This window comes from Pleurodeles waltl, chromosome 1_1 (genome assembly GCF_031143425.1).
Source record: "Pleurodeles waltl isolate 20211129_DDA chromosome 1_1, aPleWal1.hap1.20221129, whole genome shotgun sequence".
NCBI lineage: Eukaryota > Metazoa > Chordata > Amphibia > Caudata > Salamandridae > Pleurodeles > Pleurodeles waltl.
Genome location: NC_090436.1, coordinates 688,315,609 through 688,336,504, shown reverse-complemented (window position 1 = coordinate 688,336,504; position 20,896 = coordinate 688,315,609).

The window sequence follows — 20,896 nt, the reverse complement described above, 5'->3', positions numbered from 1 at the left end:
TGTAGGGTCTATTAATGCAAAAGGTGTAGTTCTCGAAAAAAGTTTTACTTATTAATTTAGATTGATTGATTTATATCTAAATTATTTTTTAATTTTTATTTTTTAAATGTAACTTATTATGTATGCAACCACATGACTATTTTCTATAAATTATTTACATAGATTTTTATATGGGTAGTGCTGTATTTTGGAGTATTGAATGGGTTGTGATTTCTAAATGTAAATAATAAAGTAATATTAATTTAATATTTTAATATATGCAAAATCTGCTTATTCTCACAGTAGTTGTTTTGTTTTTCATTTTTCATATTTTTTTAATGTGGGATATTTGAGAATCGTGTTTTTTCATTTTTAATGTCATAGTTTGCATACGTGTTTAGCAATTTGAATAAAATGGAATATTTTACTTGTGTACTTATAATATTTAGGTGTATTGAATCTGCCACATCCACGGTATGCACTTTTGTATCAAGGTTTGTTACCCTGGAGGTAAAATACTAAATCTGTCTCTGATCCCTATGTAAGCACATACACCAAAAATGGTAAAATCTCCCCAATGTATTTGCGTTACCGAATGTTTTCTGGACTGGAGTTAGACTTATAAATCTGACCACTCAGTGAATGAAATTTCCACTACGTTTGTTAGATTCCAATCAAAATAGTGAATAACCACCCCGCCTCCAATGTAAACACTTTCCTCAATGATTGCTATGCTGGAATTAGACTATTAAATCTGATCATCCAATGCATGCACTTTTTGTTAGAATAATAAATCTGAACACCAGCCCCCAAAATGTCTGTTAGTCTGGAGTTAGCGTTAGAATAGGAAATCTGACCCCCTCCATTTAACACTTTCCCAAATGTTTGTGATTGGAATATATTTCAATTCTCCCCTGTTTTATACCAGAATCTGCAATAAACAGTTCATAAGTACACTGTTGCATGTATATATATAAGTTGCCAGGTTCTTTTTTTTAGCTTTGTACCATTATAAAACCTTCTCTGAAGGAAGTCCTCAACACCAGGAGGGACACTGTGGCACAACAAGGGGCCCTTGACACTAGCCTGGACGATGAACTGCCCACCACCTCCGCCGGTGCTAGTGGACAAGAGGCACTGCCACAGGACCACCACACCAGCACCCCCTGCAGAGGATGAACCACCCCGTAAACGGTCCCTGAGATCCAGGACAAAGACAGAGAACGATGCCAAGACCCCAGCCAAGAAATGAGACCACCCTGAATGTCATCCTTCTGTCCCGCTTTGTCACCCTGTCCATCCTCAAACTGCCCCAGCTCCACTTCCTATGCCCATTTGGACAATGCACCTGTGAGACTAATAGACTGGACTCTGCCATGGACATTCCTCCACCATCACCCCTCACCATTTTACAACCCCCTCCAATATTGAGCACTTAAATAAACACGCTTGAAGCACAAATCAATCTGGAGTCAGTCTGTGATTTTGAAATAATGTATTAGCAATTACAGTGTCAAAATGCTCTTTCAAATGTAATGTCGACATACCTATGTCACACAGCTCTAGTCCATGAGGAAACAAAGTAGATATCACACATTGGGTCCCACATCTGTGAAATCGTAAGGGAAAGTGACAACTCAGTGACCATACACTGGGTGAAAACGACAGACAGTTGAGAGGTAGTCGTGTTAAAGTACATGTAGTAAGCAGGTTTGTATTCTTACCTGTGTCTCACTGGAAATATTGCAGGATCACCGAGTTCCTGTTGTCGATGTCCTCTTCTTCTGCTTCCTCGTCTTCAGTGTCCACAGGCTCCACAGCTGCAACAACACTGCCATCTGGACGATCCTCCTGCAGAAAAGGCACCTGTCATCACAAAGCTAAGTTGTGAAGCATACAGCAGGCCAAACTGATCTGGCACACCTTCTTTGGTGAGTAGAATAGGGATCCACCTGTCATATGGAGGCATCTGAACCTGGCCTTCAGGAGGCCGAAGGTCCGCTCTATAATCCGCCGAGTTCACCCATGGGCCTCATTGTAGCGTTCCTCTGGCCTTGTCCTGGGATTCCTCACTGGGGTCAATAGCCATGACAGGTTGGGGTAACCAGAGTCACCTGTAAATGGCGAGGGACAACTGTTAGACACACACTAACCTGGAGGGATATCCCCAGACAACCATTCCCACTGACTTGCTTCCAGGTGCTCACCTAATAGCCACACACGGTGCCTCTGGAGTTGACCCATCACATAAGGGATGCTGCTATTCCGCAGGATGTAAGCGTCATGCACTGAGTCAGGGAATTTGGCATTAACATGGGAGATGTACTGGTCTGCCTAACACACCATCTGCACATTCATGGAATGATAACTCTTCCGGTTTTTGTACACCTGTTCACTCCTGCGGGGGGGGGTACCAAAGCCACATGTGTCCCATCAATGACACCTATGATGTTGGGGAAATGTCCCAGGGCATAGAAGTCACCTTTCACTGTAGGCAAATCCTCCACTTGAGGGAAAACGATGTAGCTCCGCATGTGTTTCTGCAGGGCAGACAGCACTCTGGACAACACGTTGGAAAACATAGGCTGGGACATCCCTGATGCTATGGCCACTGTTGTTTGAAATGACCCACTTGCAAGGAAATGGAGTACTGACAGCACCGGCACTTGAGGGGGGATTCCTGTGGGATGGCAGATAGCTGACATCAGGTCTGGCTCCAGCTGGGCTCACAGTTCCTGGATTGTCTTTCCTCCATTGTCGACAGGTCCACCAGCGGTCTGTACACCGGAGGATGCCAACATCTCCTCATATGTCCCAGTGGACGGTGCCTATGAAGGACAACAGCGAGCACAGAGTCAACCAACTCAGAGGTACGTACCCACAGCTTACACAGAACACAAATCATAATCCGAAATTTGGCCTGTATGAGTGTTGAGGCAAGGCCTAGGTATGTGTGACGCAGTGAAAAATTAAGCCATGTGGGCCCCTGAAATGGCGGCTGTCTGACCTGTAAAGTGGGACAATGGGATGTGAGGTAACTGCGCTGGCATTGTACACCGTCGCGGTAGGCAAAGACCGCAGCACAATTCTGCATTGGTTAACATTTGACCCTATGGGTCCCCGGAGCCAATGACGATGTACGCCGGCGGTGATGGTACGCACCGCCGTGGACGTGACCGGCATTTTCCATCTGTTCAATCACTCGATACCTGATCTTCGACAGGAGAGGACTGTTAGAAATGGGGTTTCTGGTTGGCTAGGGTATGCACCTCAGCCAGGCAGAACTTACCCACTCGAGTCAGGGCAAGGGAGTTACACGTCCAAGATAACCCCTGCTCACCCCCTTGGTAGCTTGGCACGAGCAGTCAGGCTTAACCCGGAGGCAATGTGTAAAGCGTTTGCACAACAGACACATACATGTGACGCAATATCCCCACCACAAAGGAAACACAACACCAGATTATATGAAAATATACTGTATTGTACACAACGTAATTATTAGACCAACATCACATAACAGTACTATCCTGCTACCTTAGCAGTTGTCAGAACGTTACACATTAGTTACTCTGCAAACTAGCAGTAGTCACACATAACACACAGGTTACTCAGTATTCTGCAACATAAGCAGTAGTCAGGAAACACGTTATCACATTAGAACACTTGTCATAAGAATATCATAAAACGCCCATAGTAGGAACATTAGAAAACCTATGGCAAGTTAGGGAAACATATTTAGCAAGTCATGCCCATAAAAGGAACATGTGCACACATATGTCAAAGCATCAGGGAACAGGTAGGCAATACATCATAATTAATAAAGTCTGTAGAAAGAACTTTAGATTATCATCATATTGGTCCATTTTAGACAGTACCTGTTTTGATGAAGCAGGCACCCTCCGTGCCTGAAGACAAAGAAGAAAGGGGCCCCCAGCGCTCCTCTGCGCAATGAGGGGGCCTCCTTAGAGTCCTGGGGGAGAGGGGGGCGGCACGCACCCCCTCCGACTGTTGACGGGCCCCTCCTGGGGCCCGCGACCACTGGGGGCCCCCCGGGCCTCCACCGGCCCTCCTGTGGGGGGCCCAGGTCACCCAATACTGGTAGAGGGGAGGGGGGGCGCCTCGCACCCCCTCCTTGCTGCCACACGGGCCCCTCCGGGGGACCCGCTAACCTCTGGGGTCTCCCTGGGCCTCCGTGGCCCTTCCTCGAAGGGAGACCCCTAACTGGGATGATCCTGGCCCGCGAGGGGGCCAACGAGGGAGCCGGGGGCCAGGGCGAGCCTCCGGCGAGGCAGCCGCCCGGCCCAAGGTAACAGTGGAGTCCTCCGGGACTCCGGCACGCGAGGGAGAGGCGTCCTCCTCTCCCTCGCTGTCCGGATGACGACGCGGCCCAAGGTGGGGCCTGTTGGTGCCCCCGGGGCGCTTTGAAAAGCGCGCGTACCCCGGGAGCACGCTAGGAGCGTGCTAGCTCCTTCTTTGGTTTTTGTACGTGCCCCGGGGGCACTGGAGACAGCGCGGACCTCGCGCTTAAAGACAAATGCTCTGCCCGGGCTGCGGCGGTGATTCTAGCACACAAAAGGCGCCGTAGAGAGCGCAAAGGCATCAAGAGGCTCCCGGGTTGCGGCGGTGAATTTCCATCAAGCGCTTTTCACAGCGCTAAGACAATTGTGCAGCCTGGGCTGCGGCGGTGAGTTCCCTGGGCACAAGAAAGGCGCTTTTCAAAGCGCTAAGATACTCATGCTGCCTGGGCTGCGGCGGTGATCTTCTACAGCCTTTCCATAAGAGCGCTTTTCCCCTAAGCGCTAAGACAATGTCATAGAAAATCGGTGCAGGGGTCAGGGGCCACAGCACCCTGCCCCTGGGAACAGTAATCAAGGAAAAGGTACAGGGCTGGTGGGCCCAGCTACAGGCCAGCACAAGGGGTGCAGATGGTGGCAATTCCTCCTAATGACCAGGCAGGTCACAGGTCAGCACAGCAGCAGCAGTCCAAGGCGGTTTCCTGGTGAGTCCATTCATCAGCGTTCTGTGTCCAGTTTCAAGTTCCAAGAATGTTCAAATTGTGGGGAAAATTCCCCTGTACTTATAGTCCATTTTTACAGTGTTTTACAATGCCAGGGAGAGGAGGTTCCAGCCAGTTACAACTGGTTCTGGGAGTGCCCCCTCTCTCCTTTCAGCACAGGCTCCAAACATCAGTGGGGGGTTAACGACCCTATTGTGTGAGGCCAGGGCACAGCCTTTACAAATGTAGGTGTGCCCGCCTCTCCCTTCTCTCAGCCCAGGAAGACTATTCAGTATGCAGATGCACCTCGGTGACACCTCCACCCTCCCTGTGTACAGGCTGTCTGAAAAGTGTGCACAAAGCCCCAACTGTCACTCTGCCCAGACGTGGATTGGAGTCAAGCTGCAAAACACCAGAATCATAAGCACAGATAAATGCGCACTTTCTAGAAGTGGCATTTCTGTGATAGTAATAAAAAATACACCCACACCAGTAAGCAGTATTTATTATCCCCATCACAACCATACCAAACACGCCTATGCTACCCCTCATAAATCAGACAATACCCCTTACACATAAGGCAGGGCAATTCTAATGCAATCCTATGAGAAGGCAGCACTCACAGCAGTGAGACAGCAAGTTAGGCTGTTTGTCACTACTAGGACAGGCCATGCAATATGGCACATGTCCTGCCTTTCTACAGGGCAAAAAGACTAGGGATGTCCATGCGTATGGCCAAAAGTCCAACACAACCCCCTACCAGCCAAAATCCAGGGGAGAACAATCAATATCTTGATGTACTTTCCTGATTGGGGCGATAGAACAAGGACCCAGGCCCACAACAGCAGGGGCATGTTCCAGTTCTACGCCTTCCTGACTCCACTGGGATCTCTCTGTCAATGCGTCCCAGGCAGCCTAGACCAACCCACTGGGATTCTCTAGCTGCCAGTGGCCAGAACCAGGCCCTAGGCCATCTAGGAGCCTCTGGTCTCTGAAACCATAAGGAGTGGGGGGCGGTAGCCCCAGGCGCAAAGCAACCTGTCTCCACTCCATTTCTGATCAGTTCAGGGGCTCTACCCTGCCACTGATCCACCAACCTAGGGTCCGCACCCATAGGTTCTACAGGGGCTAGAGGCGAGGCTCTCCTCCCTCTACCCCTCCTTCTAGGATCCCGCCCTCCTCTCCTAGGAGGGGTATCACCAGAATCCACACTTGCCAGGGTGCTGGGTACAGCAGCCCTGCACAACTTTCTCGTCAGCCCAGGATCACTACCTGGCGACTGACCACCCAACCTAGGGACGACACCCCTGGGTTGCACCGGTGTCCGGGGCGGGCTTCCCCCTCCCTGAACCCCAATTCCAGAGTCCTGCGTCTCCCCACCTCGGGAGAAGCCACCAGAAGTTTCACACAGGGGGGTGAGCACACTAACCGCCCCCCCAACCAGGTCAGAGTTTACCCCCTGAACCTGTCTATCTAGTCCAGGGACGACACCCTTAGACTGGACCATTGCCCAGCGAACCAGGACTTCCTTGGGAGCACACCTACCCCCTACCAGATCAGAGCTTACCCCCTGAATCTGGCAATCCAACCCAGAGTCACTACCCTGCAGTTGAACCACTGCCTGGCGCACCAGGACTTCCTTGGGAGCACACGTACTCCCCATCAGGTCAGAGTTTACCCCCTGAACCTGATCATCCAACCCAGAGTCACCACCCTGCGGTTGAATCATTGCCTGGCGCACCAGGACTTCCTGGGGGGCACACCTACCCCCCACCAGGGAAACACTTTCCCCAAGGGCCACACAAGAGTCTGGCTGGCGCAGGTCTCCTGACCTCTGCCCATCGGACAGAGTCTGGATTCCTCCCAGCCCAGAAATGGTCTCACCAAGGTCATTCCTGGGGGGCTCTGCTCTCAGAGCTGACCCCTGACCCTCCAGGTTCTCCACTGGGGCCCGCAGCCCCCTCTCAACCCTATGTCTGGATTTCCGCCTCCTCCGCTGTAGAGCGAGACTACCAGACACCAGGACCGGCGGAACGCTATCACCAGCCACCCGCCTAAGTCCTAATGACAAAATGGGATCCTTCTGAACAGCTGGCCCTACGGCACAGGTTAGGCTCACCTCCTGGCGTTCACTCATGGAACCTTCAGGGGCCTGGGACGGTATCTTGGGCACCTTGGGCCTCAGCCCAGCCCCATTCCCTCTCCTCGGAGACGGGACATGGGGTCCCTCACCCATCCCAGTCCACTGGGACCTACCTGGGACACTCCATTCCTTTCCCACCACACCTTGTTGGGAAACACCTAGACCACTCTCATTAGGAACACCCCCTAATGTCACACCAGACCCTCTGGTACGCAACCAGAAGTCTGCCTCCTTTGCAAGCTCCCTGGGGTCAGAGAGCTCACACACTGACAAGTGTAGGCGTAACTCTGAAAAACAACAACGAAACAGGTGCTCTCTGAGAATCAGATTAAACAGCCCTTCAAAATTGTTTACTGTGCTACCCTTCACCCATCCATCTAGTGCAATGCAGCAATCCTCCACAAACTCCTCCCAAGACTGGTGGGACAGTTTCTTACCACCCCTAAACCTTTTTCTGTATTCCTCAGGGGAAAAACCATACTTCACAATCAGTGCGTTCTTCACAGCGGAGTACCCCTCCCTGTCACTCTTTTCTAGAGTCAGTAGGGCATCCCTCCCCTCCTCAGGAATAAAACTCCCTAGGCCAGTTCCCCAATCCTTCTCAGGGATACTGCGCTCTACCAGAGCCCTCTCATATTTCTTTAACCACTGACGTATGTCACCCCCCTCTTGGAACCTAGGTACCAGATCTATGGGTATGTGAGGAACATCTTTGCTACAGCACTGTACATTGCTGCCACCACTGGACTCCACCTGCAGCGCTGGTGAGTCCAGAACCTTCAGACTGCGCTCTAGAGCGAGTCTTTCTCTGGCAAAGGCCCTCTCTGCCTCTGCCATTCTCTCCTGTACTAAGGCCTTCTCTACCTCAGCCCTTCTCTCCTCAACAGCTAGGCGCGCTAACTGCAACTTCAGGTCCCTCTCTTCCCGCCTATCTCTTAGCTCATCAGGCGTCAAGGAATGAGAGGTAGCCCTGCTTCTTACACTGGACCCAGCAAGGGACTCCCTATCACTGGGGCCTTCCCTGTCAACTGGCGTCCCCAACCGGTCATTCTCACCCTCCTGATCAGTCTCTCTACCACTCTCTAGGGATGAGGTCTGGGAGCCCTCCCATTGGGAACCCTCGCTACACTCAGGATCCTCTGGGTACCCCCTAAGCACACTCCCTCCCTGGGTAAATGTCACAAACCTTTCAAAGAAATTCAGAGATCTCCTTAGGTCCCCTTCTACAGGCAGCCCTCTCTCTCTACAGAACCCCTCTAATTCCCCCTGCGTGTAAAACGGCAGGTCCTCTAAATCAAAGGTAAGCCCCATCTTGAAAAGGTACAAATAACTCAACTGTGACAATCACAATACCCAAGCGTGAGAACTGAAAACAGGAAAAATGACCAAAGAGAGAAAGTTAAGAGAAGCCAAACATGTGATGGTCTAAACGCAATCCTTGTAGTGAAATAATGAGTCACAATGGTATTGTGCAAGCGCAAGTCCTATCCTCACCGCTGACAACCAATGTTAGAAATGGGGTTTCTGGTTGGCTAGGGTATGCACCTCAGCCAGGCAGAACTTACCCACTCTAGTCAGGGCAAGGGAGTTACACGTCCAAGATAACCCCTGCTCACCCCCTTGGTAGCTTGGCACGAGCAGTCAGGCTTAACCCGGAGGCAATGTGTAAAGCGTTTGCACAACACACACATACATGTGACGCAATATCCCCACCACAAAGGAAACACAACACCAGATTATATGAAAATATACTGTATTGTACACAACGTAATTATTAGACCAACATCACATAACAGTACTATCCTGCTACCTTAGGTTACTCAGTATTCTGCAACATAAGCAGTAGTCAGGAAACACGTTATCACATTAGAACACTTGTGATAAGAATATCATAAAACGCCCATAGTAGGAACATTAGAAAACCTATGGAAAGTTAGGGAAACATATTTAGCAAGTCATGCCCATAAAAGGAACATGTGCACACATATGTCAAAGCATCAGGGAACAGGTAGGCAATACATCATAATTAATAAAGTCTGTAGAAAGAACTTTAGATTATCATCATATTGGTCCATTTTAGACAGTACCTGTTTTGATGAAGCAGGCACCCTCCGTGCCTGAAGACAAAGAAGAAAGGGGCCCCCAGCGCTTCTCTGCGCAATGAGGGGGCCTCCTTAGAGTCCTGGGGAAGAGGGGGGCGGCACGCACCCCCTCTGTACTGTTGACAGGCCCCTCCTGGGGCCCGCGACCACTGGGGGCCCCCCGGGCCTCCACCGGCCCTCCTGTGGGGGGCCCAGGTCACCCAATACTGGTAGAGGGGAGGGGGGGCGCCTCGCACCCCCTCCTTGCTGCCACACGGGCCCCTCCGGGGGACCCGCTAACCTCTGGGGTCTCCCTGGGCCTCCGTGGCCCTTCCTCGAAGGGAGACCCCTAACTGGGATGTTCCTGGCCCGCGAGGGGGCCAACGAGGGAGCCGGGGGCCAGGGCGAGCCTCCGGCGAGGCAGCCGCCCGGCCCAAGGTAACAGTGGAGTCCTCCGGGACTCCGGCACGCGAGGGAGAGGCGTCCTCCTCTCCCTCGCTGTCCGGATGACGACGCGGCCCAAGGTGGGGCCTGTTGGTGCCCCGGGGGCGCTTTGAAAAGCGCGCGTACCCCGGGAGCACGCTAGGAGCGTGCTAGCTCCTTCTTTGGTTTTTGTACGTGCCCCGGGGGCACTGGAGACAGCGCGGACCTCGCGCTTAAAGACAAATGCTCTGCCCGGGCTGCGGCGGTGATTCTAGCACACAAAAGGCGCCGTAGAGAGCGCAAAGGCATCAAGAGGCTCCCGGGTTGCGGCGGTGAATTTCCATCAAGCGCTTTTCACAGCGCTAAGACAATTGTGCAGCCTGGGCTGCGGCGGTGAGTTCCCTGGGCACAAGAAAGGCGCTTTTCAAAGCGCTAAGATACTCATGCTGCCTGGGCTGCGGCGGTGATCTTCTACAGCCTTTCCATAAGAGCGCTTTTCCCCTAAGCGCTAAGACAATGTCATAGAAAATCGGTGCAGGGGTCAGGGGCCACAGCACCCTGCCCCTGGGAACAGTAATCAAGGAAAAGGTACAGGGCTGGTGGGCCCAGCTACAGGCCAGCACAAGGGGTGCAGATGGTGGCAATTCCTCCTAATGACCAGGCAGGTCACAGGTCAGCACAGCAGCAGCAGTCCAAGGCGGTTTCCTGGTGAGTCCATTCATCAGCGTTCTGTGTCCAGTTTCAAGTTCCAAGAATGTTCAAATTGTGGGGAAAATTCCCCTGTACTTATAGTCCATTTTTACAGTGTTTTACAATGCCAGGGAGAGGAGGTTCCAGCCAGTTACAACTGGTTCTGGGAGTGCCCCCTCTCTCCTTTCAGCACAGGCTCCAAACATCAGTGGGGGGTTAACGACCCTATTGTGTGAGGCCAGGGCACAGCCTTTACAAATGTAGGTGTGCCCGCCTCTCCCTTCTCTCAGCCCAGGAAGACTATTCAGTATGCAGATGCACCTCGGTGACACCTCCACCCTCCCTGTGTACAGGCTGTCTGAAAAGTATGCACAAAGCCCCAACTGTCACTCTGCCCAGACGTGGATTGGAGTCAAGCTGCAAAACACCAGAATCATAAGCACAGATAAATGCGCACTTTCTAGAAGTGGCATTTCTGTGATAGTAATAAAAAATACACCCACACCAGTAAGCAGTATTTATTATCCCCATCACAACCATACCAAACACGCCTACGCTACCCCTCATAAATCAGACAATACCCCTTACACATAAGGCAGGGCATTTCTAATGCAATCCTATGAGAAGGCAGCACTCACAGCAGTGAGACACCAAGTTAGGCTGTTTGTCACTACTAGGACAGGCCATGCAATATGGCACATGTCCTGCCTTTCTACATACATGGCACCCTACCCATAGGGCTAGCTAGGGCGTACTTTAGGGGTGACTTACATGTAGTAAAAGGGGAGTTCTGGGCCTGGCAAGTAAATTTAGATGCCAGGTCCCTGTGGCAGAAAACTGCGCACACAGGCCCTGCGCTAGCAGGCCTGAGACAGGTTTGAAAGTCTACTTCAGTGGGTGGCGCAAGCAGCGCTGCAGGCCCACTAGTAGTATTTAATTTACAGGCCCTGGGTATAGGGATACCACTGTACAAGGGACTTATAGGTAAATTAAATATGCCAATTAGGTATAAGCCAATCATACCAACTTTAGATGGGAGAGCACCTGCACTTTAGCACTGGTCAGCAGTGATAAAGTGCTCAGAGTCCTAGAGCCAACAGCGAAAGGTCAGAAAAACCAGGAGAAAGGAGGCAAAAAGACTAGGGATGACCATGCGTATGGCCAAAAGTCCAACAAGGACCTACACTGCAAGTGCTGCTGTGACCTCGGTCTGGAAGAGACAATGGCTCTTGCGTCTGGGGAAAGGGCCCCTGCCTTCACATCGGAGGAGTTGGAGAAACTCGTGGATGGGGTCCTCCCCCAGTACATGCTACTCTATGGTCCTCCAGACAAACAGGTAAGTGCACTGGGAGCATGCTGTTTTGGCTATGCCTGTGTGGAGTGGGGTGGATGAAAGATGATCGGGGGAAGATTGAGGCATGCATGAAACGACAGTGAGTGCATGTGCCACATGGCAAGGGTAGGGATGGGGGCCAATGGCTGTGACGGTGAAGTTGGTAATAGCTTTTCTTTTTCCTCTGTACAATTCATGTAGGTCAGCTCCCACCAGAAAAAGGCTGTTTGGCGTGCCATCGCCAAGGACGTCCGGAACCTAGGGGTCTACCACAGACAGAGCACCCACTGCTGTAAGAGATGGGAGGACATTTGCCGCTGGAGCAAGAAGATGGCGGAGGCCCAGCTGGGGAAGGCCTCCCAATGTGGGAGGGGTGCCCCTCGCACCATGACCCCTCTGATGTTCAGGATCCTGGCGGTGGCGTACCCAGAGTTGGATTGGCGCTTGAGGGCATCACAGCAGCCACAAGGGGGTGAGTACACTCTCATTCTGCTGATTTTGCGCGCAGTGGAGGTGTCTGGGTGGGGAAGGTGGGCTGTGGGTTTCCCTAGGCCAGGGCGAGTGTGCTAGTTAGGTCCCCTTGTTCTAGCAGACCCTGTGGCACCCCACCCCACCTGTACAGTGCCAAGTACACCTAGTCAGGCTCCTGTGTCATCCATGTGTGCAGATGTCGGCCATAGCCTTGCAGGCCATGTCCCAGGGATTGAACAGTGGAGCCCAAGTGCGCAGCACAGTGCAGGGGGCTTCTGTGTCTGTCGTGTCCGCCAACGGTAGCGGTAATGCATGCACTCAACATGTCTTTCTTCTGTCGTCCCCCCCCCTTTTTGTGGTCTCCCTGTTCTTCTGTGCATTAGCACCATCAAGCGGAGGAGCAGTGGCACCGGAGCAGGAGGGAGCTGCATCCCACATGGCCCTGGAGGGAGAGGCAACGGACTCGGAGTTCACCAGTGGGACGAAGGGCGAGGGGAACTCCACGGCAGGGACAGGAGCTGAGACCAGTGATACAGACTCATCCTCTGATGGGAGCTCCCTTGTGGTGGCAGCCACATCTGTGCCCCCCGCATCTACAGGTACAGCCACCACTCCCCCCACCAGCACCGCCCTCCCAGCAGCCCCTCAGCCTTTGCCCTGTGCCCGCTCACCCAGGAGGGAGGGCATCACCTTAGCCCCAGGCACCTCAGGCCCTGCCCCAGTCACCCCTGCTGCCCTCAGTGAAGAGGCCATTGACCTCCTCAGGTCCCTCACTGTTGGGCAGTCTACCATTTTGAATGCCATCCAGGGTGTAGAAAGGCAGTTGCAACAAACAAATGCATTCCTTGAGGGCATTCATTCTGGTCAGGCAGCTCTTCAGCAAGCTTTTCAGACTCTGGCCTCAGCATTGATGGCAGCCATTGTCCCTGTCTCTAGCCTCCCCCCTCCAACTTTCTCCACCCAGACCCAATCCCCTCTACCTCAGCCTATCCCAAGCACACCTTCAGACCAGCATGCAAACACATCAACACACAAGGGAATCTCTGGCAAACATAAGCACCACACATCCCACAGGCACTCACGCAAGCATCACACACATGCAGACACACCAACATCCACTGCCTCCACTGTGTCCCCCTCCTCCTCGTCTCCCTCCTCCCTCCCAGTCTCGTCTACACTCACACCTGCATGCACTACATCTACAGCCACTACTTCCATCACCAGCACACACACCACCACACCCCGCTCACGTGCAGTCACCACCCCCACTGCCATCCACACGTCCCTTGTGTCCTCTCCCAGTGTGTCTGTGACGCCACCTCCCAAGATACACAAACGCAGGCACCCACCCACCCAACAGCCATCCACCTCACGACAGCCTCCAGCGCATGCACCTTCACCTAAAGTCACCAAAAAAACACCTCCTACAACCACAACCTCTTCCTCCACTCCCAAACCCCTTCCAGCTACCCGTCCCAGTGTTCCCAAGAAACTTTTCCTGTCCAACTTTGACCTCTTTCCCTCACCTCTCCCACATCCCCCACCCCGTCAGTCTCCTAGGGCCCGACTCTCCAGGTCCCAACCTAGCACCTCAGCCACAACATCTCCGGGACCAGTGGTGCCTGTAGTCACCGGAATCTGGAGTGCACTGGCCACCAGGGCAGCAAGTGAGGCACGGAGCCACAGCATGGACAGTCCCCCACCTGTGAAGCATCAAAAGTTGGCCAGTGCCCGGCTGGAGAGGGGGAAGACTCCAGCCACCAAAGCCCCTCCCAGGGGTACAGGTGGGAGTGTGGAGTCTGCTACGACACCTTCCAAGGTGGGGAAGGGCCACAAGAAAGTCAGCAAGTCTGGGAAGAGCAGCACGGCGGAGAAGACCGCCATCATCCCCACTGCCGAGGAGGCCACCGCCATCATCCCCGCTGCCCAGGAGGCCACCGTCACCAGCCCCGCATCCGAGGAGGCCACCGCCAGCACCAGCCCAGCTGCCCAGGAGGCCACCACCAGCACCAGCCCAGCTGCCCAGGACAGGACCGCCAGCACCAGCCCCGCTGGGACAGACAGGACAGCCAGCACCAGCCCCGCTGGGACAGACAGGACCGCCAGCACCAGCCCCGCTGGGCCAGACAGGACCACCAGCCCCACTGGGCCAGACAGGACCGCCAGCAGCTGAGTCAATGCCAAGGACCCCGCCGCCACAAGCACCGCTAAACAGGACACCGCCGCCACAAGCACCTCAGAACAGGACACTGCTGCCACAACCACCGCTGAACAGGACACTGCCACCACAAGCACCGCTGCCAAGGACACCGCTGCAACAAGCACCGCTGTCCCATGAGTGCCAAGGGCACTGACGCTACTGAGTCCGTCACGAGCAGGATGAAGCACTCTAGGCACAAGGCCCCCTTTAGAACCACTGGAGCGATACATCCACTACCTCTGTCCTTGGCAGGAAGAAGCACTCTGGGCACAAGGCCCTCTCCGGAACCAGTGGAGAAATACATCCACTACCTCTGTCCTTGGCAGGATGAAGCACTCTGGGCGCAAGGCCCCCTCCAGAACCAGTGGAGAAAGGCATCCACCTGAGAGACTGTGGCTTTGCACTCCCCAGGATAAAGCAGTGGGCAACTCACCCACTGGATAGACTTGAGAGACTGTGGCTTTGCACTCCCCAGGATAATGCAGTGGGCAACCCACCTACTGGAGATACTTGAGAGACTGTGGCTTTGCACTCCCCAGGATGGAACAGTGGCAACCCACCCACTGGAGAGACTTGAGAGACTGTGGCTTTGCACTCCCCAGGATAATGCAGTGGGCAACCCACCCACTGGAGAGACTTGAGAGACTGTGGCTTTGCACTCCCCAGGATGGAACAGTGGGCAACCCACCCACTGGAGAGACTTGAGAGACTGTGGCTTTGAACTCTCCAGAATAATACAGTGGGCAACCCACCCACTGGAGAGACTTGAGAGACTGTGGCTTTGCACTCCCCAGGATGGAACAGTGGGCAACCCACCCACTGGAGAGACTTGAGAGACTGTGGCTTTGCACTCCCCAGGATAAAGCAGTGGGCAACCCATCCACTGTAGAGACTTGAGAGACTGAGGCTTTGCACTCCCCAGGATTGAACAGTGGGCATGTGGCCCCCTCGTGGATTTGGTGTTGTGCACTCAACCGGCTGAGGTGTGTGTCCCCTTTCCCTTCCCCCTGAGGTGCCTGTTTTATTGCTATCTGATGCCCCTGCAGTGTTCTCTCTGTCATGTTCGGGGATTGAGTGTGGGCCTTGCCCATGCCGTGTTGGCCCAGTGTTCCACTGACTTCAATGGAGCACTACCTGGACTACTATTCTTGGTGTACATATTTGTTTATAGTGTATATATATTTTTGCGTCCTGGATTTTAATAGATTACAATAGTTACACTCATTTGCTTTTGTCTTTGCATTCTTCCAGGGGGATTGGGGGGTGTAACTGTAATGTATCATTCTGTATTGGTGAGTGTGTTGTAGTGGGTGAGGGTGGGGTGGGGGTGTTGCGTTTGCGTGTCCCCGTTTGTTCCCTCCCCCCTCCCCTGTGTCGTAGGTGCAGTACTCACTGTTGTCTTCGCCACCGGCGTTCTTGCTCCTGGTAGAGGAGCAAGAAGATGAGGGCTGGCAGGATCTGAAGCTCGGGTTCCATGGTGTCCGGATTCCTCGTGGGGTGTGTAGAGGTGAGCGTTTTCCCTTTGAAGTCCTGTTTCCGCCGTGTTTTTGTCCGTGTTGAATCTGCCCCGGAAAAGGGGCGGATTGGTAGGTTGTGATACTGTGGGCAGTACATTGTCCTCCACCTGTCTGTTGGCGGTGACCGCCAAGCTGTGGTCGTCGGAGTGCTAAAGTGGCTGTCTTTGTTGGCGGTTTCCGCCATGGTCGTAATTGCAATTTTTTTACCGCCGGCCTGTTGGCGGTCTTACCGCCGCTTTAACACCGACCGCCAGGGTTGCAATGACCACCTAAATCTTATAGCCTGGAAATATTTGAAACTATCTAACAACCACCTATATACAGCCTTCGTAGACCTAAGAGCTGCGTTTGACCTTGTACCAAGAAATCAGCTATGGCTTGTAGTGACTGAAATGGGAGCTGAGCCTAAACTCTTGGATATTCTGATTAAACTCCATGAAGGCAATTATGCTCAAGTAAGATGGGAAAAAGGTGGGGAGCTCACTGACTGAATTCCCATCAACTGCGGTGTGCAGCAGGAATTTGTGCTCGCCCCCACCCTTTTCTCACTCTACATAAATGATGTAGCTCAATACTTATTAACCAGTGTACATGACTGCCCAAAACTGTGTGGTCTATCTATCCCTTCTCTTTTATTCACAGATGGCACTGTGCAGGTTGCAGAACCTTTTGAATCATTTCGCAGATTACTATGATCTCACCAGGTTAGAAGTTAATTCTTCTAAAAAGAAGGTAATGGTCTTAAAAGCCCATAGATCACTTAAAGGGGGCTTCTACATGAGGGGCACTAAACTCCAGCAAGTAGATCACTTTGGATACCTGAGAGTCAGGGTCGATAAAACCATGAATTGAAGGGCCCAAATTTCGAAATCCAAACTGGCCCTCATTCATTGTGTTTCAGCAATCATTAAAAGATACAAGGCATCAATGTCTAAGTCTGTTTCTCCTGTAATTTAAATTTACAGAACTGAGGCTCAATCAACATCCCTCTACAGCTTAGAAATGTTGGGCACAGGGATTTTGAGTGGGTTAGCAACTAATGAAAATAATCTGGTGAAATCAATGTTTAACCTGGCAAGAAGCAGGTCGACAGTCCCAGTATTTTTTGACTTGGACCTTAAAATGATAGGTGACCAGGCCAGACTCAAGCTGCTACTATTCTGGATCAGAATCTGGTCCGAACCAGAGCTGGCCACGCATAGACTAGAATCAAATAATTATGCTGGCAGCGAGACCTCTCTATTGCCAACTCCTCCGCGCACTTCACATGAACCAAGGATGGGTTTGTTCATTCGAATTTTTGCGTCAGCATCAAAAGACTTTTCATAACTTTGCATTTCAATGTTTGTCTTTATTTAATAGAATCTGTGAATCATCCTCTATTAAGTATACATAAAAACTTCCAGCAGCGTTTTCCGACCACTGTTAATGAATTAATTCGCACTGTGTTGTGAAATAAATGGTAATTGAAGCATTTTAAAACTCCTGTCCCAATGCATTTCGGGTACAAAGCACACTTCATCAAAGGTATCTAAAACAACAAAAATGAATAAAAACATTCTCACCTAACTAGATGCTGCCTTGCAACTGAAAAGCCCTAACAAGTATTCCAAAAAGTGATTTAAAAAGAACTAGAAGTAATGGTGAACGTGAATAAATTGAACTTGCTTTTAAACGAGTGGTGTGATATCTGTGTAACTGTGCTCCCAAAGAAATGGAAACCAACTTGAGATAATGATGAACGTGAATAGAAATGGTGTGTTTGTAAATCAATGATGCAATGCACCGGCTAAATGCAATGTAATATCTCCGACGCTATGAGCTCATTGTTCAAATTATCCAAATATGCCAGCATTTCTCAGCTATCTAGTAAGTGCAACATGTAGACTTTGAAAGATCCGAAACGTGATCTTCACTGAGAAAATAATAAGAGTAATGCGAACCCTCTTGAACCGCTCATGCACGTTCATATCTAAAAACGGCTGTGTAATCAACCTTAAGAGTGAATGTGTGTGACTTCTCATACTCATAGAATGCGACATACACTTACAGGGGAAGAAAATGCCCCTCAAGATCGAATGAAACCAATTGTGTGTCTAGTTCATGCTGAAATGCCGTACTCGTGTTATGACCCCAATATAGCCTGCAAATTACTAAATCCGCAAGTCCGCCAACGTGCTTCCAAAATTAAACAACCAATCCCATCAAGTATAAAAATAAAATGAACGATCCCTCCCATTCGCTGTCACCGTGTATGACCTATAGAATGCTAACACATGTGGGATCACCAATAACAAACATATCAAGAAATATCAAATGGTGTATAAAAAAGTGCAACCCCCTAAATCATTAATAAAAACAAAATCCTGTGATCATAAATAACAATTACATAAAGCAGTGAAACAATACAATTAAAAAGACAATAAATACCGCTGAATGCCGGAATGAACACTGCCAGTACCATAAATCAGGTGGCATATAGTGACGCCTCCATCTGAGGTACTGGGTTTTTCAGAACCGGTACTGATCCGGTAACCCAGCGGTGCCAGGGTACACCCAAAGACCTCGGGTACTTTCCTGATTCAGACCACAGAAACTCAGAGTCTTCTAGGTGAAGTCAAAGATCGAATTTATTGGCTGCAACCAAGTGACAAGCGTGCTAGAAGTACAACAGCACGGTTTGTATGTTCTCAGGAGACTGTGTTTCAATGCAAAGTCAGGTTTCCTTATATACAGTTTTTTAAGTTTCAGGCAAACATTCTTGACATTTTGGTTGGTCATTCACATGTTTTCACTACAAAGGAAAAAACAGTGTCATGATGAAACCTCATATTTCATGTCATCCAACCCATAATAAATTACCCGGCAAGGCCTAGTATTTTACATCAGATAAGTGTGGACCCCTAATAAAAACGGGCACCTCCCCCTCGTAAAGTAAGAAGAAGAAAAGAGCAGGTGCAGGTGTGAGCAAGTTAGGCAGGGTGTGTGAGCGATAATAAGGGTTTTATGGCCTGGTGTGCCTTGATGCTATCTGATTCGGCCACTGTGAGAGGGACTGACCAAACAGGTTTGGCCTGAGGCAATGGTTCCAGCTTGCCCAGGTCAGAGAAAAGTCAATCAAGGTGTACGTGTCCTTGGAATCAAATCTGCCTGTATTATAAGCCTATGTGAGGGCAACTTTTAAAAATGGCTGCCGTGTATAAAATGGGAGCCACGAGTGCAGGACGAAAATGGCGATTTCGAGGTGAAAACGCTGCTGGAATTGAGCGAAAATGCTCATGCTTAGTGTACTAGTCATTATTGGTCTTTTGATACTAAAACCGTACTGCTGTGGCAAAGTAAATTACATGGGTCCAGAATTTTTAGAACCACAAACCCTCCTTTTGCCCTTACATAGGCAATAAACCTATTCTCATGCTAATCTGAGTCCAGGTCTATGTTTATAAGGCCATGGAGATGTTGCTGGAGCAAAATTCTAGTACTTGGTAACTCTCTCTGGACAGGTCTCCTTGAACATGAATTAGCACAAAAGGCCACATATGGCAGGACAAAATAAGGAATACCTCTATCTGCAGTAGGTGGCATAAGATCACACACCCAACAATTAGTGATGTTCACTACTAACTAGTGTTGATGCAGAAGCTGTACAAAAGAATTGCTTACGAATTCTGATCTTCTAACCTGCTCATGTTCAGGAAAAGGGTGAAAAGAGTGCAAAGAAACAATAGTAGGAAAAGACATAGGTTGGGAAGTGGGTGCAGAAGTCAATTGAGTAGAGAAAAACAATCCCACCCATAAATGACAACGTCATGTTTAAAAGACACTAGAAAACACGTTATTAAGAACATATAGACAACGGGAGAAAGTAGTGACCACTAGTACAAATGAAATAATAATTTTTCACAATCCTAACCAAAAAGCAAATCCTAAAATTATCTAGTAACATTTTTAGGGCTCCTCTGCATTTCAGTAATTTTTGTATGTTCAGGTGGAACAGTGGTGACTCTCATCAATGCTCTAAGGTGAAAAGGGGGTACTCTTTCCACAGAAAATGGACTTTATTCTGCTTTTACTAAACAGAATAGTACTTTAAAACAATGCCAGCAAAACAATCAGTCTCCTAACACCTAGTCTATACAATCACACGGAAACCTCTTGTGAAACCAACTATGCCCAGAGTCCGTTCAAAAAGCCTCTCTGGCAGGCTTCTATTGTCCATCAAATTTTCTTTTGTTGTTTTCTTTCGCATGGGCCTCTCAATTCAGGCCTCTACGTGAGAAAAGTACTGCTTAGTTGGAGTGCCCTCCTGGCAAACACCCACAGCTCACTCGAAAGTCTCAATGTCTTAAAGCAATGCACCAGTGTCTCTCCTCTGTGGCAGACACTACAAACAATGTGCTCTTCATTGATCAAGGGCACAAATCATCTCGTGCAGACCCAAGCACCATTAATTGGGAAATAGCTCAAGCTCAGCAGCACTTTCAGACTCCAACACTCATTATTTAGTGTCAGAGGACGCTCAAGCTGCTCTTTCATGGGCACCACAATATAGTGCCTTTTTCCAAACTTGAAATCTCCGGTGCACTGCCCTTCTTCCGTTGGAGCAAAGAAAAGGGGGGGTGTGGCCAAAACTCAGGCCAAGGGGCTCAAGGGATTGCACACTGTCAGAGGTTACCAGCACATGACAGGTAGAGAAATGAAACCTCAAAACAGCTCTGCTATCAACAACAGGAATCCTTCTCTTTAGCTCTTTTACACTGAAACTTTGGTTTTGTGATGTCCAACGCCGTCTGATGGAGCAAGTACGATACCATGCGCTGGCGATCGCTGTCCAGCTTTGCTACTTTCTGGGTGCTGAGACTGTAGGGCCAAGACGTCCGTCTTTCATCTGTAGCTGTCACTGATGGGAATTAGGCTTAAATCAATGTCCTGCAGGTTATTATGACTTGATACCCACAGAATCTAGTGACGTAGGAAATGTGCCACAGTTGTTAGTTTCCTTCAATTTAGTAAAAAAAACAGTTCATGGTTTTTAGCAAGGGGACTGCAAGCAGGTGGTCTGC